General features: G+C 45.9%; 18 non-coding genes across 18 annotated transcripts; all 18 read right to left on the bottom strand.

Moving 5' to 3' along the window:
• Window positions 1–231: 231 nt before the first annotated feature.
• On the bottom strand, window positions 232–302 carry trnag-gcc (transfer RNA glycine (anticodon GCC)). Its single transcript has one exon. It is a non-coding gene; the product is annotated as a tRNA-Gly (tRNA).
• A 1,533-nt stretch (window positions 303–1,835) lies between these two features.
• trnag-ccc (transfer RNA glycine (anticodon CCC)) lies at window positions 1,836–1,906 on the bottom strand. The gene has a single exon. It is a non-coding gene; the product is annotated as a tRNA-Gly (tRNA).
• A 1,533-nt stretch (window positions 1,907–3,439) lies between these two features.
• Window positions 3,440–3,510, bottom strand: trnag-gcc (transfer RNA glycine (anticodon GCC)). Its single transcript has one exon. It is a non-coding gene; the product is annotated as a tRNA-Gly (tRNA).
• A 1,533-nt stretch (window positions 3,511–5,043) lies between these two features.
• On the bottom strand, window positions 5,044–5,114 carry trnag-gcc (transfer RNA glycine (anticodon GCC)). Its single transcript has one exon. It is a non-coding gene; the product is annotated as a tRNA-Gly (tRNA).
• Window positions 5,115–6,647: 1,533 nt separating this feature from the next.
• trnag-gcc (transfer RNA glycine (anticodon GCC)) lies at window positions 6,648–6,718 on the bottom strand. Its single transcript has one exon. It is a non-coding gene; the product is annotated as a tRNA-Gly (tRNA).
• Window positions 6,719–8,251: 1,533 nt separating this feature from the next.
• On the bottom strand, window positions 8,252–8,322 carry trnag-gcc (transfer RNA glycine (anticodon GCC)). Its single transcript has one exon. It is a non-coding gene; the product is annotated as a tRNA-Gly (tRNA).
• A 1,533-nt stretch (window positions 8,323–9,855) lies between these two features.
• Window positions 9,856–9,926, bottom strand: trnag-gcc (transfer RNA glycine (anticodon GCC)). The gene has a single exon. It is a non-coding gene; the product is annotated as a tRNA-Gly (tRNA).
• Window positions 9,927–11,459: 1,533 nt separating this feature from the next.
• On the bottom strand, window positions 11,460–11,530 carry trnag-gcc (transfer RNA glycine (anticodon GCC)). Its single transcript has one exon. It is a non-coding gene; the product is annotated as a tRNA-Gly (tRNA).
• A 1,533-nt stretch (window positions 11,531–13,063) lies between these two features.
• trnag-gcc (transfer RNA glycine (anticodon GCC)) lies at window positions 13,064–13,134 on the bottom strand. The gene has a single exon. It is a non-coding gene; the product is annotated as a tRNA-Gly (tRNA).
• A 1,533-nt stretch (window positions 13,135–14,667) lies between these two features.
• trnag-gcc (transfer RNA glycine (anticodon GCC)) lies at window positions 14,668–14,738 on the bottom strand. The gene has a single exon. It is a non-coding gene; the product is annotated as a tRNA-Gly (tRNA).
• A 1,533-nt stretch (window positions 14,739–16,271) lies between these two features.
• trnag-gcc (transfer RNA glycine (anticodon GCC)) lies at window positions 16,272–16,342 on the bottom strand. The gene has a single exon. It is a non-coding gene; the product is annotated as a tRNA-Gly (tRNA).
• A 1,532-nt stretch (window positions 16,343–17,874) lies between these two features.
• Window positions 17,875–17,945, bottom strand: trnag-gcc (transfer RNA glycine (anticodon GCC)). Its single transcript has one exon. It is a non-coding gene; the product is annotated as a tRNA-Gly (tRNA).
• Window positions 17,946–19,478: 1,533 nt separating this feature from the next.
• Window positions 19,479–19,549, bottom strand: trnag-gcc (transfer RNA glycine (anticodon GCC)). The gene has a single exon. It is a non-coding gene; the product is annotated as a tRNA-Gly (tRNA).
• Window positions 19,550–21,082: 1,533 nt separating this feature from the next.
• trnag-gcc (transfer RNA glycine (anticodon GCC)) lies at window positions 21,083–21,153 on the bottom strand. The gene has a single exon. It is a non-coding gene; the product is annotated as a tRNA-Gly (tRNA).
• Window positions 21,154–22,686: 1,533 nt separating this feature from the next.
• Window positions 22,687–22,757, bottom strand: trnag-gcc (transfer RNA glycine (anticodon GCC)). Its single transcript has one exon. It is a non-coding gene; the product is annotated as a tRNA-Gly (tRNA).
• Window positions 22,758–24,290: 1,533 nt separating this feature from the next.
• Window positions 24,291–24,361, bottom strand: trnag-gcc (transfer RNA glycine (anticodon GCC)). Its single transcript has one exon. It is a non-coding gene; the product is annotated as a tRNA-Gly (tRNA).
• Window positions 24,362–25,894: 1,533 nt separating this feature from the next.
• On the bottom strand, window positions 25,895–25,965 carry trnag-gcc (transfer RNA glycine (anticodon GCC)). The gene has a single exon. It is a non-coding gene; the product is annotated as a tRNA-Gly (tRNA).
• Window positions 25,966–27,498: 1,533 nt separating this feature from the next.
• On the bottom strand, window positions 27,499–27,569 carry trnag-gcc (transfer RNA glycine (anticodon GCC)). Its single transcript has one exon. It is a non-coding gene; the product is annotated as a tRNA-Gly (tRNA).
• Window positions 27,570–27,719: the final 150 nt, after the last annotated feature.

Raw genomic sequence — 27,719 nt, 5'->3', positions numbered from 1 at the left:
GTCGATTTTACTAAATGCCATGAGTTTCCAGAAACCTGTGGATTCCGTCATGAAAATGCTCAGAAACGGAGCCTGCAGAGCAGTGATTTCTACCCCACCCGATGAGAAAACACTTTCCTGTGAACCGCGCGCGCAGCAGGACATCGGTGAGTCTGCAGCTAGGCGAAACAGACATTGCATCGGGCTGAACTTGGTTACGCCGTGCAGCATTTGAAATTAAAGGGGCGACAATGCATTGGCCGGGAATCGAACCCGGGCCTCCCGCGTGGCAGGCGAGAATTCTACCACTGAACCACCAATGCACCTACGGACCGCGCACGCTAGAACTTTACTACAGTTTGAACTCCAGCAGGAAACTAAACCGGTATTCTTGATATTCTGTGCAGTGGCGCAGCAAACTGACTCCAATCTCCAGCATCTGCAGCCCTGACTTTCTCCATTGCTGATATAGCGAGAAACCAAGTAGGAAAATCGCAATGAAGCGCTGTTTGTTTGACTGGTTTGATTTTATCTGAACACTGTTTTTTATTTCAAAATATATAAAGTAAATAATACAAATAGGATTCTAGGCTCAAAATTATTACTTGCAACTTATAGTTTGCCTGGATGGTTCCTGACCAAGTGGAGAACGCTCTTCTTAAAATGGAAATGAGTTCTACTTTAATTATAACATTAACGTGTTACGTGCACACAATCAGCACAACTCATATTTATAAACACAAGAACATAGAGATGGTGGTAGGAATAGCCCACAGATCAAGCCTGCTCGCTAAAGTTAATGATCAACTTCACTTTCCTGCCCATCCCTTGGTTTTGGAAGCATGCCAACTATTTCTCCAATCCAGCCTCAAATAGATCATAGAACATAGAAAAGTACAGCACAGAACAGGCCCTTTGGCCCACGATGTTGTGCCGAGGTTTCATCCTAATGTAATGTAACCTACGCAACCCTCAACTCACTGCTCTCCATGTGCACGTCCAGCAGTTCCTTAAATGACCCCAATGACTCTGCTTCCACCACCACAGCTGGCAACCCATTCCATGCATTCACAACTTTCTGCGTAAAGAACCTACCGCTGACGTCTCCTTGATACTTTCCGCCTAATATCTTCAAACTATGACTCCGGCTATTGACTCTGTCTGTGCCACTCATTATTCAAAGATATTCAATGCTAGAACATCAATGACGCTCTGTTGTGAAGAACTGAGTAGGTTTACAATCTTTGTTTATCCACTGGTTGGAGTCACATCTCGCACAAAGAAAGACGATTGCGTTCGTCAGAGGGCATTGGCTTTCTGCATTTGAACCTAGTATGGTCTGCTTCAGTATCTGAGGAGTTGTCAGTGGTGCTATCATTATGCAATCGTGAACAAAAATGGCCACTTCTGACTATATGACAGAAGGAAGGTCACTGATGAAGCAGCAGAAGATGTTTGGATATAGGACAGTACCCTTCCTGACGAAGGACTCCTGGCCGAGAGGTCTATTTTGCTGGTCCTCGGATGCTGCCTGCCCCGCTGTGCTTTTCCAGCACCACTCTAATCTCATTCGGCGTATGGAGTCTGGCCCATCATTCTGGGATCACGGCCGGTCATCTCACGAGGTCGATTTTACTAAATGCCATGAGTTTCCAGAAACCTGTGGATTCCGTCATGAAAATGCTCAGAAACGGAGCCTGCAGAGCAGTGATTTCTACCCCACCCGATGAGAAAACACTTTCCTGTGAACCGCGCGCGCAGCAGGACATCGGTGAGTCTGCAGCTAGGCGAAACAGACATTGCATCGGGCTGAACTTGGTTACGCCGTGCAGCATTTGAAATTAAAGGGGCGACACTGCATTGGCCGGGAATCGAACCCGGGCCTCCCGCGTGGGAGGCGAGAATTCTACCACTGAACCACCAATGCACCTACGGACCGCGCACGCTAGAACTTTACTACAGTTTGAACTCCAGCAGGAAACTAAACCGGTATTCTTGATATTCTGTGCAGTGGCGCAGCAAACTGACTCCAATCTCCAGCATCTGCAGCCCTGACTTTCTCCATTGCTGATATAGCGAGAAACCAAGTAGGAAAATCGCAATGAAGCGCTGTTTGTTTGACTGGTTTGATTTTATCTGAACACTGTTTTTTATTTCAAAATATATAAAGTAAATAATACAAATAGGATTCTAGGCTCAAAATTATTACTTGCAACTTATAGTTTGCCTGGATGGTTCCTGACCAAGTGGAGAACGCTCTTCTTAAAATGGAAATGAGTTCTACTTTAATTATAACATTAACGTGTTACGTGCACACAATCAGCACAACTCATATTTATAAACACAAGAACATAGAGATGGTGGTAGGAATAGCCCACAGATCAAGCCTGCTCGCTAAAGTTAATGATCAACTTCACTTTCCTGCCCATCCCTTGGTTTTGGAAGCATGCCAACTATTTCTCCAATCCAGCCTCAAATAGATCATAGAACATAGAAAAGTACAGCACAGAACAGGCCCTTTGGCCCACGATGTTGTGCCGAGGTTTCATCCTAATGTAATGTAACCTACGCAACCCTCAACTCACTGCTCTCCATGTGCACGTCCAGCAGTTCCTTAAATGACCCCAATGACTCTGCTTCCACCACCACAGCTGGCAACCCATTCCATGCATTCACAACTTTCTGCGTAAAGAACCTACCGCTGACGTCTCCTTGATACTTTCCGCCTAATATCTTCAAACTATGACTCCGGCTATTGACTCTGTCTGTGCCACTCATTATTCAAAGATATTCAATGCTAGAACATCAATGACGCTCTGTTGTGAAGAACTGAGTAGGTTTACAATCTTTGTTTATCCACTGGTTGGAGTCACATCTCGCACAAAGAAAGACGATTGCGTTCGTCAGAGGGCATTGGCTTTCTGCATTTGAACCTAGTATGGTCTGCTTCAGTATCTGAGGAGTTGTCAGTGGTGCTATCATTATGCAATCGTGAACAAAAATGGCCACTTCTGACTATATGACAGAAGGAAGGTCACTGATGAAGCAGCAGAAGATGTTTGGATATAGGACAGTACCCTTCCTGACGAAGGACTCCTGGCCGAGAGGTCTATTTTGCTGGTCCTCGGATGCTGCCTGCCCCGCTGTGCTTTTCCAGCACCACTCTAATCTCATTCGGCGTATGGAGTCTGGCCCATCATTCTGGGATCACGGCCGGTCATCTCACGAGGTCGATTTTACTAAATGCCATGAGTTTCCAGAAACCTGTGGATTCCGTCATGAAAATGCTCAGAAACGGAGCCTGCAGAGCAGTGATTTCTACCCCACCCGATGAGAAAACACTTTCCTGTGAACCGCGCGCGCAGCAGGACATCGGTGAGTCTGCAGCTCGGCGAAACAGACATTGCATCGGGCTGAACTTGGTTACGCCGTGCAGCATTTGAAATTAAAGGGGCGACAATGCATTGGCCGGGAATCGAACCCGGGCCTCCCGCGCGGCAGGCGAGAATTCTACCACTGAACCACCAATGCACCTACGGACCGCGCACGCTAGAACTTTACTACAGTTTGAACTCCAGCAGGAAACTAAACCGGTATTCTTGATATTCTGTGCAGTGGCGCAGCAAACTGACTCCAATCTCCAGCATCTGCAGCCCTGACTTTCTCCATTGCTGATATAGCGAGAAACCAAGTAGGAAAATCGCAATGAAGCGCTGTTTGTTTGACTGGTTTGATTTTATCTGAACACTGTTTTTTATTTCAAAATATATAAAGTAAATAATACAAATAGGATTCTAGGCTCAAAATTATTACTTGCAACTTATAGTTTGCCTGGATGGTTCCTGACCAAGTGGAGAACGCTCTTCTTAAAATGGAAATGAGTTCTACTTTAATTATAACATTAACGTGTTACGTGCACACAATCAGCACAACTCATATTTATAAACACAAGAACATAGAGATGGTGGTAGGAATAGCCCACAGATCAAGCCTGCTCGCTAAAGTTAATGATCAACTTCACTTTCCTGCCCATCCCTTGGTTTTGGAAGCATGCCAACTATTTCTCCAATCCAGCCTCAAATAGATCATAGAACATAGAAAAGTACAGCACAGAACAGGCCCTTTGGCCCACGATGTTGTGCCGAGGTTTCATCCTAATGTAATGTAACCTACGCAACCCTCAACTCACTGCTCTCCATGTGCACGTCCAGCAGTTCCTTAAATGACCCCAATGACTCTGCTTCCACCACCACAGCTGGCAACCCATTCCATGCATTCACAACTTTCTGCGTAAAGAACCTACCGCTGACGTCTCCTTGATACTTTCCGCCTAATATCTTCAAACTATGACTCCGGCTATTGACTCTGTCTGTGCCACTCATTATTCAAAGATATTCAATGCTAGAACATCAATGACGCTCTGTTGTGAAGAACTGAGTAGGTTTACAATCTTTGTTTATCCACTGGTTGGAGTCACATCTCGCACAAAGAAAGACGATTGCGTTCGTCAGAGGGCATTGGCTTTCTGCATTTGAACCTAGTATGGTCTGCTTCAGTATCTGAGGAGTTGTCAGTGGTGCTATCATTATGCAATCGTGAACAAAAATGGCCACTTCTGACTATATGACAGAAGGAAGGTCACTGATGAAGCAGCAGAAGATGTTTGGATATAGGACAGTACCCTTCCTGACGAAGGACTCCTGGCCGAGAGGTCTATTTTGCTGGTCCTCGGATGCTGCCTGCCCCGCTGTGCTTTTCCAGCACCACTCTAATCTCATTCGGCGTATGGAGTCTGGCCCATCATTCTGGGATCACGGCCGGTCATCTCACGAGGTCGATTTTACTAAATGCCATGAGTTTCCAGAAACCTGTGGATTCCGTCATGAAAATGCTCAGAAACGGAGCCTGCAGAGCAGTGATTTCTACCCCACCCGATGAGAAAACACTTTCCTGTGAACCGCGCGCGCAGCAGGACATCGGTGAGTCTGCAGCTCGGCGAAACAGACATTGCATCGGGCTGAACTTGGTTACGCCGTGCAGCATTTGAAATTAAAGGGGCGACAATGCATTGGCCGGGAATCGAACCCGGGCCTCCCGCGTGGCAGGCGAGAATTCTACCACTGAACCACCAATGCACCTACGGACCGCGCACGCTAGAACTTTACTACAGTTTGAACTCCAGCAGGAAACTAAACCGGTATTCTTGATATTCTGTGCAGTGGCGCAGCAAACTGACTCCAATCTCCAGCATCTGCAGCCCTGACTTTCTCCATTGCTGATATAGCGAGAAACCAAGTAGGAAAATCGCAATGAAGCGCTGTTTGTTTGACTGGTTTGATTTTATCTGAACACTGTTTTTTATTTCAAAATATATAAAGTAAATAATACAAATAGGATTCTAGGCTCAAAATTATTACTTGCAACTTATAGTTTGCCTGGATGGTTCCTGACCAAGTGGAGAACGCTCTTCTTAAAATGGAAATGAGTTCTACTTTAATTATAACATTAACGTGTTACGTGCACACAATCAGCACAACTCATATTTATAAACACAAGAACATAGAGATGGTGGTAGGAATAGCCCACAGATCAAGCCTGCTCGCTAAAGTTAATGATCAACTTCACTTTCCTGCCCATCCCTTGGTTTTGGAAGCATGCCAACTATTTCTCCAATCCAGCCTCAAATAGATCATAGAACATAGAAAAGTACAGCACAGAACAGGCCCTTTGGCCCACGATGTTGTGCCGAGGTTTCATCCTAATGTAATGTAACCTACGCAACCCTCAACTCACTGCTCTCCATGTGCACGTCCAGCAGTTCCTTAAATGACCCCAATGACTCTGCTTCCACCACCACAGCTGGCAACCCATTCCATGCATTCACAACTTTCTGCGTAAAGAACCTACCGCTGACGTCTCCTTGATACTTTCCGCCTAATATCTTCAAACTATGACTCCGGCTATTGACTCTGTCTGTGCCACTCATTATTCAAAGATATTCAATGCTAGAACATCAATGACGCTCTGTTGTGAAGAACTGAGTAGGTTTACAATCTTTGTTTATCCACTGGTTGGAGTCACATCTCGCACAAAGAAAGACGATTGCGTTCGTCAGAGGGCATTGGCTTTCTGCATTTGAACCTAGTATGGTCTGCTTCAGTATCTGAGGAGTTGTCAGTGGTGCTATCATTATGCAATCGTGAACAAAAATGGCCACTTCTGACTATATGACAGAAGGAAGGTCACTGATGAAGCAGCAGAAGATGTTTGGATATAGGACAGTACCCTTCCTGACGAAGGACTCCTGGCCGAGAGGTCTATTTTGCTGGTCCTCGGATGCTGCCTGCCCCGCTGTGCTTTTCCAGCACCACTCTAATCTCATTCGGCGTATGGAGTCTGGCCCATCATTCTGGGATCACGGCCGGTCATCTCACGAGGTCGATTTTACTAAATGCCATGAGTTTCCAGAAACCTGTGGATTCCGTCATGAAAATGCTCAGAAACGGAGCCTGCAGAGCAGTGATTTCTACCCCACCCGATGAGAAAACACTTTCCTGTGAACCGCGCGCGCAGCAGGACATCGGTGAGTCTGCAGCTCGGCGAAACAGACATTGCATCGGGCTGAACTTGGTTACGCCGTGCAGCATTTGAAATTAAAGGGGCGACAATGCATTGGCCGGGAATCGAACCCGGGCCTCCCGCGTGGCAGGCGAGAATTCTACCACTGAACCACCAATGCACCTACGGACCGCGCACGCTAGAACTTTACTACAGTTTGAACTCCAGCAGGAAACTAAACCGGTATTCTTGATATTCTGTGCAGTGGCGCAGCAAACTGACTCCAATCTCCAGCATCTGCAGCCCTGACTTTCTCCATTGCTGATATAGCGAGAAACCAAGTAGGAAAATCGCAATGAAGCGCTGTTTGTTTGACTGGTTTGATTTTATCTGAACACTGTTTTTTATTTCAAAATATATAAAGTAAATAATACAAATAGGATTCTAGGCTCAAAATTATTACTTGCAACTTATAGTTTGCCTGGATGGTTCCTGACCAAGTGGAGAACGCTCTTCTTAAAATGGAAATGAGTTCTACTTTAATTATAACATTAACGTGTTACGTGCACACAATCAGCACAACTCATATTTATAAACACAAGAACATAGAGATGGTGGTAGGAATAGCCCACAGATCAAGCCTGCTCGCTAAAGTTAATGATCAACTTCACTTTCCTGCCCATCCCTTGGTTTTGGAAGCATGCCAACTATTTCTCCAATCCAGCCTCAAATAGATCATAGAACATAGAAAAGTACAGCACAGAACAGGCCCTTTGGCCCACGATGTTGTGCCGAGGTTTCATCCTAATGTAATGTAACCTACGCAACCCTCAACTCACTGCTCTCCATGTGCACGTCCAGCAGTTCCTTAAATGACCCCAATGACTCTGCTTCCACCACCACAGCTGGCAACCCATTCCATGCATTCACAACTTTCTGCGTAAAGAACCTACCGCTGACGTCTCCTTGATACTTTCCGCCTAATATCTTCAAACTATGACTCCGGCTATTGACTCTGTCTGTGCCACTCATTATTCAAAGATATTCAATGCTAGAACATCAATGACGCTCTGTTGTGAAGAACTGAGTAGGTTTACAATCTTTGTTTATCCACTGGTTGGAGTCACATCTCGCACAAAGAAAGACGATTGCGTTCGTCAGAGGGCATTGGCTTTCTGCATTTGAACCTAGTATGGTCTGCTTCAGTATCTGAGGAGTTGTCAGTGGTGCTATCATTATGCAATCGTGAACAAAAATGGCCACTTCTGACTATATGACAGAAGGAAGGTCACTGATGAAGCAGCAGAAGATGTTTGGATATAGGACAGTACCCTTCCTGACGAAGGACTCCTGGCCGAGAGGTCTATTTTGCTGGTCCTCGGATGCTGCCTGCCCCGCTGTGCTTTTCCAGCACCACTCTAATCTCATTCGGCGTATGGAGTCTGGCCCATCATTCTGGGATCACGGCCGGTCATCTCACGAGGTCGATTTTACTAAATGCCATGAGTTTCCAGAAACCTGTGGATTCCGTCATGAAAATGCTCAGAAACGGAGCCTGCAGAGCAGTGATTTCTACCCCACCCGATGAGAAAACACTTTCCTGTGAACCGCGCGCGCAGCAGGACATCGGTGAGTCTGCAGCTAGGCGAAACAGACATTGCATCGGGCTGAACTTGGTTACGCCGTGCAGCATTTGAAATTAAAGGGGCGACAATGCATTGGCCGGGAATCGAACCCGGGCCTCCCGCGTGGCAGGCGAGAATTCTACCACTGAACCACCAATGCACCTACGGACCGCGCACGCTAGAACTTTACTACAGTTTGAACTCCAGCAGGAAACTAAACCGGTATTCTTGATATTCTGTGCAGTGGCGCAGCAAACTGACTCCAATCTCCAGCATCTGCAGCCCTGACTTTCTCCATTGCTGATATAGCGAGAAACCAAGTAGGAAAATCGCAATGAAGCGCTGTTTGTTTGACTGGTTTGATTTTATCTGAACACTGTTTTTTATTTCAAAATATATAAAGTAAATAATACAAATAGGATTCTAGGCTCAAAATTATTACTTGCAACTTATAGTTTGCCTGGATGGTTCCTGACCAAGTGGAGAACGCTCTTCTTAAAATGGAAATGAGTTCTACTTTAATTATAACATTAACGTGTTACGTGCACACAATCAGCACAACTCATATTTATAAACACAAGAACATAGAGATGGTGGTAGGAATAGCCCACAGATCAAGCCTGCTCGCTAAAGTTAATGATCAACTTCACTTTCCTGCCCATCCCTTGGTTTTGGAAGCATGCCAACTATTTCTCCAATCCAGCCTCAAATAGATCATAGAACATAGAAAAGTACAGCACAGAACAGGCCCTTTGGCCCACGATGTTGTGCCGAGGTTTCATCCTAATGTAATGTAACCTACGCAACCCTCAACTCACTGCTCTCCATGTGCACGTCCAGCAGTTCCTTAAATGACCCCAATGACTCTGCTTCCACCACCACAGCTGGCAACCCATTCCATGCATTCACAACTTTCTGCGTAAAGAACCTACCGCTGACGTCTCCTTGATACTTTCCGCCTAATATCTTCAAACTATGACTCCGGCTATTGACTCTGTCTGTGCCACTCATTATTCAAAGATATTCAATGCTAGAACATCAATGACGCTCTGTTGTGAAGAACTGAGTAGGTTTACAATCTTTGTTTATCCACTGGTTGGAGTCACATCTCGCACAAAGAAAGACGATTGCGTTCGTCAGAGGGCATTGGCTTTCTGCATTTGAACCTAGTATGGTCTGCTTCAGTATCTGAGGAGTTGTCAGTGGTGCTATCATTATGCAATCGTGAACAAAAATGGCCACTTCTGACTATATGACAGAAGGAAGGTCACTGATGAAGCAGCAGAAGATGTTTGGATATAGGACAGTACCCTTCCTGACGAAGGACTCCTGGCCGAGAGGTCTATTTTGCTGGTCCTCGGATGCTGCCTGCCCCGCTGTGCTTTTCCAGCACCACTCTAATCTCATTCGGCGTATGGAGTCTGGCCCATCATTCTGGGATCACGGCCGGTCATCTCACGAGGTCGATTTTACTAAATGCCATGAGTTTCCAGAAACCTGTGGATTCCGTCATGAAAATGCTCAGAAACGGAGCCTGCAGAGCAGTGATTTCTACCCCACCCGATGAGAAAACACTTTCCTGTGAACCGCGCGCGCAGCAGGACATCGGTGAGTCTGCAGCTCGGCGAAACAGACATTGCATCGGGCTGAACTTGGTTACGCCGTGCAGCATTTGAAATTAAAGGGGCGACAATGCATTGGCCGGGAATCGAACCCGGGCCTCCCGCGTGGCAGGCGAGAATTCTACCACTGAACCACCAATGCACCTACGGACCGCGCACGCTAGAACTTTACTACAGTTTGAACTCCAGCAGGAAACTAAACCGGTATTCTTGATATTCTGTGCAGTGGCGCAGCAAACTGACTCCAATCTCCAGCATCTGCAGCCCTGACTTTCTCCATTGCTGATATAGCGAGAAACCAAGTAGGAAAATCGCAATGAAGCGCTGTTTGTTTGACTGGTTTGATTTTATCTGAACACTGTTTTTTATTTCAAAATATATAAAGTAAATAATACAAATAGGATTCTAGGCTCAAAATTATTACTTGCAACTTATAGTTTGCCTGGATGGTTCCTGACCAAGTGGAGAACGCTCTTCTTAAAATGGAAATGAGTTCTACTTTAATTATAACATTAACGTGTTACGTGCACACAATCAGCACAACTCATATTTATAAACACAAGAACATAGAGATGGTGGTAGGAATAGCCCACAGATCAAGCCTGCTCGCTAAAGTTAATGATCAACTTCACTTTCCTGCCCATCCCTTGGTTTTGGAAGCATGCCAACTATTTCTCCAATCCAGCCTCAAATAGATCATAGAACATAGAAAAGTACAGCACAGAACAGGCCCTTTGGCCCACGATGTTGTGCCGAGGTTTCATCCTAATGTAATGTAACCTACGCAACCCTCAACTCACTGCTCTCCATGTGCACGTCCAGCAGTTCCTTAAATGACCCCAATGACTCTGCTTCCACCACCACAGCTGGCAACCCATTCCATGCATTCACAACTTTCTGCGTAAAGAACCTACCGCTGACGTCTCCTTGATACTTTCCGCCTAATATCTTCAAACTATGACTCCGGCTATTGACTCTGTCTGTGCCACTCATTATTCAAAGATATTCAATGCTAGAACATCAATGACGCTCTGTTGTGAAGAACTGAGTAGGTTTACAATCTTTGTTTATCCACTGGTTGGAGTCACATCTCGCACAAAGAAAGACGATTGCGTTCGTCAGAGGGCATTGGCTTTCTGCATTTGAACCTAGTATGGTCTGCTTCAGTATCTGAGGAGTTGTCAGTGGTGCTATCATTATGCAATCGTGAACAAAAATGGCCACTTCTGACTATATGACAGAAGGAAGGTCACTGATGAAGCAGCAGAAGATGTTTGGATATAGGACAGTACCCTTCCTGACGAAGGACTCCTGGCCGAGAGGTCTATTTTGCTGGTCCTCGGATGCTGCCTGCCCCGCTGTGCTTTTCCAGCACCACTCTAATCTCATTCGGCGTATGGAGTCTGGCCCATCATTCTGGGATCACGGCCGGTCATCTCACGAGGTCGATTTTACTAAATGCCATGAGTTTCCAGAAACCTGTGGATTCCGTCATGAAAATGCTCAGAAACGGAGCCTGCAGAGCAGTGATTTCTACCCCACCCGATGAGAAAACACTTTCCTGTGAACCGCGCGCGCAGCAGGACATCGGTGAGTCTGCAGCTAGGCGAAACAGACATTGCATCGGGCTGAACTTGGTTACGCCGTGCAGCATTTGAAATTAAAGGGGCGACAATGCATTGGCCGGGAATCGAACCCGGGCCTCCCGCGTGGCAGGCGAGAATTCTACCACTGAACCACCAATGCACCTACGGACCGCGCACGCTAGAACTTTACTACAGTTTGAACTCCAGCAGGAAACTAAACCGGTATTCTTGATATTCTGTGCAGTGGCGCAGCAAACTGACTCCAATCTCCAGCATCTGCAGCCCTGACTTTCTCCATTGCTGATATAGCGAGAAACCAAGTAGGAAAATCGCAATGAAGCGCTGTTTGTTTGACTGGTTTGATTTTATCTGAACACTGTTTTTTATTTCAAAATATATAAAGTAAATAATACAAATAGGATTCTAGGCTCAAAATTATTACTTGCAACTTATAGTTTGCCTGGATGGTTCCTGACCAAGTGGAGAACGCTCTTCTTAAAATGGAAATGAGTTCTACTTTAATTATAACATTAACGTGTTACGTGCACACAATCAGCACAACTCATATTTATAAACACAAGAACATAGAGATGGTGGTAGGAATAGCCCACAGATCAAGCCTGCTCGCTAAAGTTAATGATCAACTTCACTTTCCTGCCCATCCCTTGGTTTTGGAAGCATGCCAACTATTTCTCCAATCCAGCCTCAAATAGATCATAGAACATAGAAAAGTACAGCACAGAACAGGCCCTTTGGCCCACGATGTTGTGCCGAGGTTTCATCCTAATGTAATGTAACCTACGCAACCCTCAACTCACTGCTCTCCATGTGCACGTCCAGCAGTTCCTTAAATGACCCCAATGACTCTGCTTCCACCACCACAGCTGGCAACCCATTCCATGCATTCACAACTTTCTGCGTAAAGAACCTACCGCTGACGTCTCCTTGATACTTTCCGCCTAATATCTTCAAACTATGACTCCGGCTATTGACTCTGTCTGTGCCACTCATTATTCAAAGATATTCAATGCTAGAACATCAATGACGCTCTGTTGTGAAGAACTGAGTAGGTTTACAATCTTTGTTTATCCACTGGTTGGAGTCACATCTCGCACAAAGAAAGACGATTGCGTTCGTCAGAGGGCATTGGCTTTCTGCATTTGAACCTAGTATGGTCTGCTTCAGTATCTGAGGAGTTGTCAGTGGTGCTATCATTATGCAATCGTGAACAAAAATGGCCACTTCTGACTATATGACAGAAGGAAGGTCACTGATGAAGCAGCAGAAGATGTTTGGATATAGGACAGTACCCTTCCTGACGAAGGACTCCTGGCCGAGAGGTCTATTTTGCTGGTCCTCGGATGCTGCCTGCCCCGCTGTGCTTTTCCAGCACCACTCTAATCTCATTCGGCGTATGGAGTCTGGCCCATCATTCTGGGATCACGGCCGGTCATCTCACGAGGTCGATTTTACTAAATGCCATGAGTTTCCAGAAACCTGTGGATTCCGTCATGAAAATGCTCAGAAACGGAGCCTGCAGAGCAGTGATTTCTACCCCACCCGATGAGAAAACACTTTCCTGTGAACCGCGCGCGCAGCAGGACATCGGTGAGTCTGCAGCTAGGCGAAACAGACATTGCATCGGGCTGAACTTGGTTACGCCGTGCAGCATTTGAAATTAAAGGGGCGACAATGCATTGGCCGGGAATCGAACCCGGGCCTCCCGCGTGGCAGGCGAGAATTCTACCACTGAACCACCAATGCACCTACGGACCGCGCACGCTAGAACTTTACTACAGTTTGAACTCCAGCAGGAAACTAAACCGGTATTCTTGATATTCTGTGCAGTGGCGCAGCAAACTGACTCCAATCTCCAGCATCTGCAGCCCTGACTTTCTCCATTGCTGATATAGCGAGAAACCAAGTAGGAAAATCGCAATGAAGCGCTGTTTGTTTGACTGGTTTGATTTTATCTGAACACTGTTTTTTATTTCAAAATATATAAAGTAAATAATACAAATAGGATTCTAGGCTCAAAATTATTACTTGCAACTTATAGTTTGCCTGGATGGTTCCTGACCAAGTGGAGAACGCTCTTCTTAAAATGGAAATGAGTTCTACTTTAATTATAACATTAACGTGTTACGTGCACACAATCAGCACAACTCATATTTATAAACACAAGAACATAGAGATGGTGGTAGGAATAGCCCACAGATCAAGCCTGCTCGCTAAAGTTAATGATCAACTTCACTTTCCTGCCCATCCCTTGGTTTTGGAAGCATGCCAACTATTTCTCCAATCCAGCCTCAAATAGATCATAGAACATAGAAAAGTACAGCACAGAACAGGCCCTTTGGCCCACGATGTTGTGCCGAGGTTTCATCCTAATGTAATGTAACCTACGCAACCCTCAACTCACTGCTCTCCATGTGCACGTCCAGCAGTTCCTTAAATGACCCCAATGACTCTGCTTCCACCACCACAGCTGGCAACCCATTCCATGCATTCACAACTTTCTGCGTAAAGAACCTACCGCTGACGTCTCCTTGATACTTTCCGCCTAATATCTTCAAACTATGACTCCGGCTATTGACTCTGTCTGTGCCACTCATTATTCAAAGATATTCAATGCTAGAACATCAATGACGCTCTGTTGTGAAGAACTGAGTAGGTTTACAATCTTTGTTTATCCACTGGTTGGAGTCACATCTCGCACAAAGAAAGACGATTGCGTTCGTCAGAGGGCATTGGCTTTCTGCATTTGAACCTAGTATGGTCTGCTTCAGTATCTGAGGAGTTGTCAGTGGTGCTATCATTATGCAATCGTGAACAAAAATGGCCACTTCTGACTATATGACAGAAGGAAGGTCACTGATGAAGCAGCAGAAGATGTTTGGATATAGGACAGTACCCTTCCTGACGAAGGACTCCTGGCCGAGAGGTCTATTTTGCTGGTCCTCGGATGCTGCCTGCCCCGCTGTGCTTTTCCAGCACCACTCTAATCTCATTCGGCGTATGGAGTCTGGCCCATCATTCTGGGATCACGGCCGGTCATCTCACGAGGTCGATTTTACTAAATGCCATGAGTTTCCAGAAACCTGTGGATTCCGTCATGAAAATGCTCAGAAACGGAGCCTGCAGAGCAGTGATTTCTACCCCACCCGATGAGAAAACACTTTCCTGTGAACCGCGCGCGCAGCAGGACATCGGTGAGTCTGCAGCTAGGCGAAACAGACATTGCATCGGGCTGAACTTGGTTACGCCGTGCAGCATTTGAAATTAAAGGGGCGACAATGCATTGGCCGGGAATCGAACCCGGGCCTCCCGCGTGGCAGGCGAGAATTCTACCACTGAACCACCAATGCACCTACGGACCGCGCACGCTAGAACTTTACTACAGTTTGAACTCCAGCAGGAAACTAAACCGGTATTCTTGATATTCTGTGCAGTGGCGCAGCAAACTGACTCCAATCTCCAGCATCTGCAGCCCTGACTTTCTCCATTGCTGATATAGCGAGAAACCAAGTAGGAAAATCGCAATGAAGCGCTGTTTGTTTGACTGGTTTGATTTTATCTGAACACTGTTTTTTATTTCAAAATATATAAAGTAAATAATACAAATAGGATTCTAGGCTCAAAATTATTACTTGCAACTTATAGTTTGCCTGGATGGTTCCTGACCAAGTGGAGAACGCTCTTCTTAAAATGGAAATGAGTTCTACTTTAATTATAACATTAACGTGTTACGTGCACACAATCAGCACAACTCATATTTATAAACACAAGAACATAGAGATGGTGGTAGGAATAGCCCACAGATCAAGCCTGCTCGCTAAAGTTAATGATCAACTTCACTTTCCTGCCCATCCCTTGGTTTTGGAAGCATGCCAACTATTTCTCCAATCCAGCCTCAAATAGATCATAGAACATAGAAAAGTACAGCACAGAACAGGCCCTTTGGCCCACGATGTTGTGCCGAGGTTTCATCCTAATGTAATGTAACCTACGCAACCCTCAACTCACTGCTCTCCATGTGCACGTCCAGCAGTTCCTTAAATGACCCCAATGACTCTGCTTCCACCACCACAGCTGGCAACCCATTCCATGCATTCACAACTTTCTGCGTAAAGAACCTACCGCTGACGTCTCCTTGATACTTTCCGCCTAATATCTTCAAACTATGACTCCGGCTATTGACTCTGTCTGTGCCACTCATTATTCAAAGATATTCAATGCTAGAACATCAATGACGCTCTGTTGTGAAGAACTGAGTAGGTTTACAATCTTTGTTTATCCACTGGTTGGAGTCACATCTCGCACAAAGAAAGACGATTGCGTTCGTCAGAGGGCATTGGCTTTCTGCATTTGAACCTAGTATGGTCTGCTTCAGTATCTGAGGAGTTGTCAGTGGTGCTATCATTATGCAATCGTGAACAAAAATGGCCACTTCTGACTATATGACAGAAGGAAGGTCACTGATGAAGCAGCAGAAGATGTTTGGATATAGGACAGTACCCTTCCTGACGAAGGACTCCTGGCCGAGAGGTCTATTTTGCTGGTCCTCGGATGCTGCCTGCCCCGCTGTGCTTTTCCAGCACCACTCTAATCTCATTCGGCGTATGGAGTCTGGCCCATCATTCTGGGATCACGGCCGGTCATCTCACGAGGTCGATTTTACTAAATGCCATGAGTTTCCAGAAACCTGTGGATTCCGTCATGAAAATGCTGAGAAACGGAGCCTGCAGAGCAGTGATTTCTACCCCACCCGATGAGAAAACACTTTCCTGTGAACCGCGCGCGCAGCAGGACATCGGTGAGTCTGCAGCTAGGCGAAACAGACATTGCATCGGGCTGAACTTGGTTACGCCGTGCAGCATTTGAAATTAAAGGGGCGACAATGCATTGGCCGGGAATCGAACCCGGGCCTCCCGCGTGGCAGGCGAGAATTCTACCACTGAACCACCAATGCACCTACGGACCGCGCACGCTAGAACTTTACTACAGTTTGAACTCCAGCAGGAAACTAAACCGGTATTCTTGATATTCTGTGCAGTGGCGCAGCAAACTGACTCCAATCTCCAGCATCTGCAGCCCTGACTTTCTCCATTGCTGATATAGCGAGAAACCAAGTAGGAAAATCGCAATGAAGCGCTGTTTGTTTGACTGGTTTGATTTTATCTGAACACTGTTTTTTATTTCAAAATATATAAAGTAAATAATACAAATAGGATTCTAGGCTCAAAATTATTACTTGCAACTTATAGTTTGCCTGGATGGTTCCTGACCAAGTGGAGAACGCTCTTCTTAAAATGGAAATGAGTTCTACTTTAATTATAACATTAACGTGTTACGTGCACACAATCAGCACAACTCATATTTATAAACACAAGAACATAGAGATGGTGGTAGGAATAGCCCACAGATCAAGCCTGCTCGCTAAAGTTAATGATCAACTTCACTTTCCTGCCCATCCCTTGGTTTTGGAAGCATGCCAACTATTTCTCCAATCCAGCCTCAAATAGATCATAGAACATAGAAAAGTACAGCACAGAACAGGCCCTTTGGCCCACGATGTTGTGCCGAGGTTTCATCCTAATGTAATGTAACCTACGCAACCCTCAACTCACTGCTCTCCATGTGCACGTCCAGCAGTTCCTTAAATGACCCCAATGACTCTGCTTCCACCACCACAGCTGGCAACCCATTCCATGCATTCACAACTTTCTGCGTAAAGAACCTACCGCTGACGTCTCCTTGATACTTTCCGCCTAATATCTTCAAACTATGACTCCGGCTATTGACTCTGTCTGTGCCACTCATTATTCAAAGATATTCAATGCTAGAACATCAATGACGCTCTGTTGTGAAGAACTGAGTAGGTTTACAATCTTTGTTTATCCACTGGTTGGAGTCACATCTCGCAAAAGAAAGACGATTGCGTTCGTCAGAGGGCATTGGCTTTCTGCATTTGAACCTAGTATGGTCTGCTTCAGTATCTGAGGAGTTGTCAGTGGTGCTATCATTATGCAATCGTGAACAAAAATGGCCACTTCTGACTATATGACAGAAGGAAGGTCACTGATGAAGCAGCAGAAGATGTTTGGATATAGGACAGTACCCTTCCTGACGAAGGACTCCTGGCCGAGAGGTCTATTTTGCTGGTCCTCGGATGCTGCCTGCCCCGCTGTGCTTTTCCAGCACCACTCTAATCTCATTCGGCGTATGGAGTCTGGCCCATCATTCTGGGATCACGGCCGGTCATCTCACGAGGTCGATTTTACTAAATGCCATGAGTTTCCAGAAACCTGTGGATTCCGTCATGAAAATGCTCAGAAACGGAGCCTGCAGAGCAGTGATTTCTACCCCACCCGATGAGAAAACACTTTCCTGTGAACCGCGCGCGCAGCAGGACATCGGTGAGTCTGCAGCTAGGCGAAACAGACATTGCATCGGGCTGAACTTGGTTACGCCGTGCAGCATTTGAAATTAAAGGGGCGACAATGCATTGGCCGGGAATCGAACCCGGGCCTCCCGCGTGGCAGGCGAGAATTCTACCACTGAACCACCAATGCACCTACGGACCGCGCACGCTAGAACTTTACTACAGTTTGAACTCCAGCAGGAAACTAAACCGGTATTCTTGATATTCTGTGCAGTGGCGCAGCAAACTGACTCCAATCTCCAGCATCTGCAGCCCTGACTTTCTCCATTGCTGATATAGCGAGAAACCAAGTAGGAAAATCGCAATGAAGCGCTGTTTGTTTGACTGGTTTGATTTTATCTGAACACTGTTTTTTATTTCAAAATATATAAAGTAAATAATACAAATAGGATTCTAGGCTCAAAATTATTACTTGCAACTTATAGTTTGCCTGGATGGTTCCTGACCAAGTGGAGAACGCTCTTCTTAAAATGGAAATGAGTTCTACTTTAATTATAACATTAACGTGTTACGTGCACACAATCAGCACAACTCATATTTATAAACACAAGAACATAGAGATGGTGGTAGGAATAGCCCACAGATCAAGCCTGCTCGCTAAAGTTAATGATCAACTTCACTTTCCTGCCCATCCCTTGGTTTTGGAAGCATGCCAACTATTTCTCCAATCCAGCCTCAAATAGATCATAGAACATAGAAAAGTACAGCACAGAACAGGCCCTTTGGCCCACGATGTTGTGCCGAGGTTTCATCCTAATGTAATGTAACCTACGCAACCCTCAACTCACTGCTCTCCATGTGCACGTCCAGCAGTTCCTTAAATGACCCCAATGACTCTGCTTCCACCACCACAGCTGGCAACCCATTCCATGCATTCACAACTTTCTGCGTAAAGAACCTACCGCTGACGTCTCCTTGATACTTTCCGCCTAATATCTTCAAACTATGACTCCGGCTATTGACTCTGTCTGTGCCACTCATTATTCAAAGATATTCAATGCTAGAACATCAATGACGCTCTGTTGTGAAGAACTGAGTAGGTTTACAATCTTTGTTTATCCACTGGTTGGAGTCACATCTCGCACAAAGAAAGACGATTGCGTTCGTCAGAGGGCATTGGCTTTCTGCATTTGAACCTAGTATGGTCTGCTTCAGTATCTGAGAAGTTGTCAGTGGTGCTATCATTATGCAATCGTGAACAAAAATGGCCACTTCTGACTATATGACAGAAGGAAGGTCACTGATGAAGCAGCAGAAGATGTTTGGATATAGGACAGTACCCTTCCTGACGAAGGACTCCTGGCCGAGAGGTCTATTTTGCTGGTCCTCGGATGCTGCCTGCCCCGCTGTGCTTTTCCAGCACCACTCTAATCTCATTCGGCGTATGGAGTCTGGCCCATCATTCTGGGATCACGGCCGGTCATCTCACGAGGTCGATTTTACTAAATGCCATGAGTTTCCAGAAACCTGTGGATTCCGTCATGAAAATGCTCAGAAACGGAGCCTGCAGAGCAGTGATTTCTACCCCACCCGATGAGAAAACACTTTCCTGTGAACCGCGCGCGCAGCAGGACATCGGTGAGTCTGCAGCTAGGCGAAACAGACATTGCATCGGGCTGAACTTGGTTACGCCGTGCAGCATTTGAAATTAAAGGGGCGACAATGCATTGGCCGGGAATCGAACCCGGGCCTCCCGCGTGGCAGGCGAGAATTCTACCACTGAACCACCAATGCACCTACGGACCGCGCACGCTAGAACTTTACTACAGTTTGAACTCCAGCAGGAAACTAAACCGGTATTCTTGATATTCTGTGCAGTGGCGCAGCAAACTGACTCCAATCTCCAGCATCTGCAGCCCTGACTTTCTCCATTGCTGATATAGCGAGAAACCAAGTAGGAAAATCGCAATGAAGCGCTGTTTGTTTGACTGGTTTGATTTTATCTGAACACTGTTTTTTATTTCAAAATATATAAAGTAAATAATACAAATAGGATTCTAGGCTCAAAATTATTACTTGCAACTTATAGTTTGCCTGGATGGTTCCTGACCAAGTGGAGAACGCTCTTCTTAAAATGGAAATGAGTTCTACTTTAATTATAACATTAACGTGTTACGTGCACACAATCAGCACAACTCATATTTATAAACACAAGAACATAGAGATGGTGGTAGGAATAGCCCACAGATCAAGCCTGCTCGCTAAAGTTAATGATCAACTTCACTTTCCTGCCCATCCCTTGGTTTTGGAAGCATGCCAACTATTTCTCCAATCCAGCCTCAAATAGATCATAGAACATAGAAAAGTACAGCACAGAACAGGCCCTTTGGCCCACGATGTTGTGCCGAGGTTTCATCCTAATGTAATGTAACCTACGCAACCCTCAACTCACTGCTCTCCATGTGCACGTCCAGCAGTTCCTTAAATGACCCCAATGACTCTGCTTCCACCACCACAGCTGGCAACCCATTCCATGCATTCACAACTTTCTGCGTAAAGAACCTACCGCTGACGTCTCCTTGATACTTTCCGCCTAATATCTTCAAACTATGACTCCGGCTATTGACTCTGTCTGTGCCACTCATTATTCAAAGATATTCAATGCTAGAACATCAATGACGCTCTGTTGTGAAGAACTGAGTAGGTTTACAATCTTTGTTTATCCACTGGTTGGAGTCACATCTCGCACAAAGAAAGACGATTGCGTTCGTCAGAGGGCATTGGCTTTCTGCATTTGAACCTAGTATGGTCTGCTTCAGTATCTGAGGAGTTGTCAGTGGTGCTATCATTATGCAATCGTGAACAAAAATGGCCACTTCTGACTATATGACAGAAGGAAGGTCACTGATGAAGCAGCAGAAGATGTTTGGATATAGGACAGTACCCTTCCTGACGAAGGACTCCTGGCCGAGAGGTCTATTTTGCTGGTCCTCGGATGCTGCCTGCCCCGCTGTGCTTTTCCAGCACCACTCTAATCTCATTCGGCGTATGGAGTCTGGCCCATCATTCTGGGATCACGGCCGGTCATCTCACGAGGTCGATTTTACTAAATGCCATGAGTTTCCAGAAACCTGTGGATTCCGTCATGAAAATGCTCAGAAACGGAGCCTGCAGAGCAGTGATTTCTACCCCACCCGATGAGAAAACACTTTCCTGTGAACCGCGCGCGCAGCAGGACATCGGTGAGTCTGCAGCTAGGCGAAACAGACATTGCATCGGGCTGAACTTGGTTACGCCGTGCAGCATTTGAAATTAAAGGGGCGACAATGCATTGGCCGGGAATCGAACCCGGGCCTCCCGCGTGGCAGGCGAGAATTCTACCACTGAACCACCAATGCACCTACGGACCGCGCACGCTAGAACTTTACTACAGTTTGAACTCCAGCAGGAAACTAAACCGGTATTCTTGATATTCTGTGCAGTGGCGCAGCAAACTGACTCCAATCTCCAGCATCTGCAGCCCTGACTTTCTCCATTGCTGATATAGCGAGAAACCAAGTAGGAAAATCGCAATGAAGCGCTGTTTGTTTGACTGGTTTGATTTTATCTGAACACTGTTTTTTATTTCAAAATATATAAAGTAAATAATACAAATAGGATTCTAGGCTCAAAATTATTACTTGCAACTTATAGTTTGCCTGGATGGTTCCTGACCAAGTGGAGAACGCTCTTCTTAAAATGGAAATGAGTTCTACTTTAATTATAACATTAACGTGTTACGTGCACACAATCAGCACAACTCATATTTATAAACACAAGAACATAGAGATGGTGGTAGGAATAGCCCACAGATCAAGCCTGCTCGCTAAAGTTAATGATCAACTTCACTTTCCTGCCCATCCCTTGGTTTTGGAAGCATGCCAACTATTTCTCCAATCCAGCCTCAAATAGATCATAGAACATAGAAAAGTACAGCACAGAACAGGCCCTTTGGCCCACGATGTTGTGCCGAGGTTTCATCCTAATGTAATGTAACCTACGCAACCCTCAACTCACTGCTCTCCATGTGCACGTCCAGCAGTTCCTTAAATGACCCCAATGACTCTGCTTCCACCACCACAGCTGGCAACCCATTCCATGCATTCACAACTTTCTGCGTAAAGAACCTACCGCTGACGTCTCCTTGATACTTTCCGCCTAATATCTTCAAACTATGACTCCGGCTATTGACTCTGTCTGTGCCACTCATTATTCAAAGATATTCAATGCTAGAACATCAATGACGCTCTGTTGTGAAGAACTGAGTAGGTTTACAATCTTTGTTTATCCACTGGTTGGAGTCACATCTCGCACAAAGAAAGACGATTGCGTTCGTCAGAGGGCATTGGCTTTCTGCATTTGAACCTAGTATGGTCTGCTTCAGTATCTGAGGAGTTGTCAGTGGTGCTATCATTATGCAATCGTGAACAAAAATGGCCACTTCTGACTATATGACAGAAGGAAGGTCACTGATGAAGCAGCAGAAGATGTTTGGATATAGGACAGTACCCTTCCTGACGAAGGACTCCTGGCCGAGAGGTCTATTTTGCTGGTCCTCGGATGCTGCCTGCCCCGCTGTGCTTTTCCAGCACCACTCTAATCTCATTCGGCGTATGGAGTCTGGCCCATCATTCTGGGATCACGGCCGGTCATCTCACGAGGTCGATTTTAGTAAATGCCATGAGTTTCCAGAAACCTGTGGATTCCGTCATGAAAATGCTCAGAAACGGAGCCTGCAGAGCAGTGATTTCTACCCCACCCGATGAGAAAACACTTTCCTGTGAACCGCGCGCGCAACAGGACATCGGTGAGTCTGCAGCTCGGCGAAACAGACATTGCATCGGGCTGAACTTGGTTACGCCGTGCAGCATTTGAAATTAAAGGGGCGACAATGCATTGGCCGGGAATCGAACCCGGGCCTCCCGCGTGGCAGGCGAGAATTCTACCACTGAACCACCAATGCACCTACAGACCGCGCACGCTAGAACTTTACTACAGTTTGAACTCCAGCAGGAAACTAAACCGGTATTCTTGATATTCTGTGCAGTGGCGCAGCAAACTGACTCCAATCTCCAGCATCTGCAGCCCTGACTTTCTCCATTGCTGATATAGCGAGAAACCAAGTAGGAAAATCGCAATGAAGCGCTGTTTGTTTGACTGGTTTGATTTTATCTGAACACTGTTTTTTATTTCAAAATATATAAAGTAAATAATACAAATAGGATTCTAGGCTCAAAATTATTACTTGCAACTTATAGTTTGCCTGGATGGTTCCTGACCAAGTGGAGAACGCTCTTCTTAAAATGGAAATGAGTTCTACTTTAATTATAACATTAACGTGTTACGTGCACACAATCAGCACAACTCATATTTATAAACACAAGAACATAGAGATGGTGGTAGGAATAGCCCACAGATCAAGCCTGCTCGCTAAAGTTAATGATCAACTTCACTTTCCTGCCCATCCCTTGGTTTTGGAAGCATGCCAACTATTTCTCCAATCCAGCCTCAAATAGATCATAGAACATAGAAAAGTACAGCACAGAACAGGCCCTTTGGCCCACGATGTTGTGCCGAGGTTTCATCCTAATGTAATGTAACCTACGCAACCCTCAACTCACTGCTCTCCATGTGCACGTCCAGCAGTTCCTTAAATGACCCCAATGACTCTGCTTCCACCACCACAGCTGGCAACCCATTCCATGCATTCACAACTTTCTGCGTAAAGAACCTACCGCTGACGTCTCCTTGATACTTTCCGCCTAATATCTTCAAACTATGACTCCGGCTATTGACTCTGTCTGTGCCACTCATTATTCAAAGATATTCAATGCTAGAACATCAATGACGCTCTGTTGTGAAGAACTGAGTAGGTTTACAATCTTTGTTTATCCACTGGTTGGAGTCACATCTCGCACAAAGAAAGACGATTGCGTTCGTCAGAGGGCATTGGCTTTCTGCATTTGAACCTAGTATGGTCTGCTTCAGTATCTGAGGAGTTGTCAGTGGTGCTATCATTATGCAATCGTGAACAAAAATGGCCACTTCTGACTATATGACAGAAGGAAGGTCACTGATGAAGCAGCAGAAGATGTTTGGATATAGGACAGTACCCTTCCTGACGAAGGACTCCTGGCCGAGAGGTCTATTTTGCTGGTCCTCGGATGCTGCCTGCCCCGCTGTGCTTTTCCAGCACCACTCTAATCTCATTCGGCGTATGGAGTCTGGCCCATCATTCTGGGATCACGGCCGGTCATCTCACGAGGTCGATTTTACTAAATGCCATGAGTTTCCAGAAACCTGTGGATTCCGTCATGAAAATGCTCAGAAACGGAGCCTGCAGAGCAGTGATTTCTACCCCACCCGATGAGAAAACACTTTCCTGTGAACCGCGCGCGCAGCAGGACATCGGTGAGTCTGCAGCTAGGCGAAACAGACATTGCATCGGGCTGAACTTGGTTACGCCGTGCAGCATTTGAAATTAAAGGGGCGACAATGCATTGGCCGGGAATCGAACCCGGGCCTCCCGCGTGGCAGGCGAGAATTCTACCACTGAACCACCAATGCACCTACGGACCGCGCACGCTAGAACTTTACTACAGTTTGAACTCCAGCAGGAAACTAAACCGGTATTCTTGATATTCTGTGCAGTGGCGCAGCAAACTGACTCCAATCTCCAGCATCTGCAGCCCTGACTTTCTCCATTGCTGATATAGCGAGAAACCAAGTAGGAAAATCGCAATGAAGCGCTGTTTGTTTGACTGGTTTGATTTTATCTGAACACTGTTTTTTATTTCAAAATATATAAAGTAAATAATACAAATAGGATTCTAGGCTCAAAATTATTACTTGCAACTTATAGTTTGCCTGGATGGTTCCTGACCAAGTGGAGAACGCTCTTCTTAAAATGGAAATGAGTTCTACTTTAATTATAACATTAACGTGTTACGTGCACACAATCAGCACAACTCATATTTATAAACACAAGAACATAGAGATGGTGGTAGGAATAGCCCACAGATCAAGCCTGCTCGCTAAAGTTAATGATCAACTTCACTTTCCTGCCCATCCCTTGGTTTTGGAAGCATGCCAACTATTTCTCCAATCCAGCCTCAAATAGATCATAGAACATAGAAAAGTACAGCACAGAACAGGCCCTTTGGCCCACGATGTTGTGCCGAGGTTTCATCCTAATGTAATGTAACCTACGCAACCCTCAACTCACTGCTCTCCATGTGCACGTCCAGCAGTTCCTTAAATGACCCCAATGACTCTGCTTCCACCACCACAGCTGGCAACCCATTCCATGCATTCACAACTTTCTGCGTAAAGAACCTACCGCTGACGTCTCCTTGATACTTTCCGCCTAATATCTTCAAACTATGACTCCGGCTATTGACTCTGTCTGTGCCACTCATTATTCAAAGATATTCAATGCTAGAACATCAATGACGCTCTGTTGTGAAGAACTGAGTAGGTTTACAATCTTTGTTTATCCACTGGTTGGAGTCACATCTCGCACAAAGAAAGACGATTGCGTTCGTCAGAGGGCATTGGCTTTCTGCATTTGAACCTAGTATGGTCTGCTTCAGTATCTGAGGAGTTGTCAGTGGTGCTATCATTATGCAATCGTGAACAAAAATGGCCACTTCTGACTATATGACAGAAGGAAGGTCACTGATGAAGCAGCAGAAGATGTTTGGATATAGGACAGTACCCTTCCTGACGAAGGACTCCTGGCCGAGAGGTCTATTTTGCTGGTCCTCGGATGCTGCCTGCCCCGCTGTGCTTTTCCAGCACCACTCTAATCTCATTCGGCGTATGGAGTCTGGCCCATCATTCTGGGATCACGGCCGGTCATCTCACGAGGTCGATTTTAGTAAATGCCATGAGTTTCCAGAAACCTGTGGATTCCGTCATGAAAATGCTCAGAAACGGAGCCTGCAGAGCAGTGATTTCTACCCCACCCGATGAGAAAACACTTTCCTGTGAACCGCGCGCGCAACAGGACATCGGTGAGTCTGCAGCTCGGCGAAACAGACATTGCATCGGGCTGAACTTGGTTACGCCGTGCAGCATTTGAAATTAAAGGGGCGACAATGCATTGGCCGGGAATCGAACCCGGGCCTCCCGCGTGGCAGGCGAGAATTCTACCACTGAACCACCAATGCACCTACAGACCGCGCACGCTAGAACTTTACTCCAGTTTGAACTCCAGCAGGAAACTAAACCGGTATTCTTGATATTCTGTGCAGTGGCGCAGCAAACTGACTCCAATCTCCAGCATCTGCAGCCCTGACTTTCTCCATTGCTGATATAGCGAGAAACCAAGTAGGAAAATCGCAATGAAGCGCTGTTTGTTTGACTGGTTTGATTTTATCTGAACACTGTTTTTTATTTCAAAATATATAAAGTAAATAATACAAATAGGATTCTAGGCTCAAAATTATTACTTGCAACTTATAGTTTGCCTGGATGGTTCCTGACCAAGTGGAGAACGCTCTTCTTAAAATGGAAATGAGTTCTACTTTAATTATAACATTAACGTGTTACGTGCACACAATCAGCACAACTCATATTTATAAACACAAGAACATAGAGATGGTGGTAGGAATAGCCCACAGATCAAGCCTGCTCGCTAAAGTTAATGATCAACTTCACTTTCCTGCCCATCCCTTGGTTTTGGAAGCATGCCAACTATTTCTCCAATCCAGCCTCAAATAGATCATAGAACATAGAAAAGTACAGCACAGAACAGGCCCTTTGGCCCACGATGTTGTGCCGAGGTTTCATCCTAATGTAATGTAACCTACGCAACCCTCAACTCACTGCTCTCCATGTGCACGTCCAGCAGTTCCTTAAATGACCCCAATGACTCTGCTTCCACCACCACAGCTGGCAACCCATTCCATGCATTCACAACTTTCTGCGTAAAGAACCTACCGCTGACGTCTCCTTGATACTTTCCGCCTAATATCTTCAAACTATGACTCCGGCTATTGACTCTGTCTGTGCCACTCATTATTCAAAGATATTCAATGCTAGAACATCAATGACGCTCTGTTGTGAAGAACTGAGTAGGTTTACAATCTTTGTTTATCCACTGGTTGGAGTCACATCTCGCACAAAGAAAGACGATTGCGTTCGTCAGAGGGCATTGGCTTTCTGCATTTGAACCTAGTATGGTCTGCTTCAGTATCTGAGGAGTTGTCAGTGGTGCTATCATTATGCAATCGTGAACAAAAATGGCCACTTCTGACTATATGACAGAAGGAAGGTCACTGATGAAGCAGCAGAAGATGTTTGGATATAGGACAGTACCCTTCCTGACGAAGGACTCCTGGCCGAGAGGTCTATTTTGCTGGTCCTCGGATGCTGCCTGCCCCGCTGTGCTTTTCCAGCACCACTCTAATCTCATTCGGCGTATGGAGTCTGGCCCATCATTCTGGGATCACGGCCGGTCATCTCACGAGGTCGATTTTACTAAATGCCATGAGTTTCCAGAAACCTGTGGATTCCGTCATGAAAATGCTCAGAAACGGAGCCTGCAGAGCAGTGATTTCTACCCCACCCGATGAGAAAACACTTTCCTGTGAACCGCGCGCGCAGCAGGACATCGGTGAGTCTGCAGCTAGGCGAAACAGACATTGCATCGGGCTGAACTTGGTTACGCCGTGCAGCATTTGAAATTAAAGGGGCGACAATGCATTGGCCGGGAATCGAACCCGGGCCTCCCGCGTGGCAGGCGAGAATTCTACCACTGAACCACCAATGCACCTACGGACCGCGCACGCTAGAACTTTACTACAGTTTGAACTCCAGCAGGAAACTAAACCGGTATTCTTGATATTCTGTGCAGTGGCGCAGCAAACTGACTCCAATCTCCAGCATCTGCAGCCCTGACTTTCTCCATTGCTGATATAGC

This window comes from Chiloscyllium plagiosum, unplaced genomic scaffold (genome assembly GCF_037043375.1).
Source record: "Chiloscyllium plagiosum isolate Xiang-an unplaced genomic scaffold, Cpla_swu_hap1 HiC_scaffold_35, whole genome shotgun sequence".
Classification (NCBI taxonomy): domain Eukaryota; kingdom Metazoa; phylum Chordata; class Chondrichthyes; order Orectolobiformes; family Hemiscylliidae; genus Chiloscyllium; species Chiloscyllium plagiosum.
Note: the sequence above shows the minus strand (reverse complement) of the source record. Positions and strands in the feature narration are given on the sequence as shown.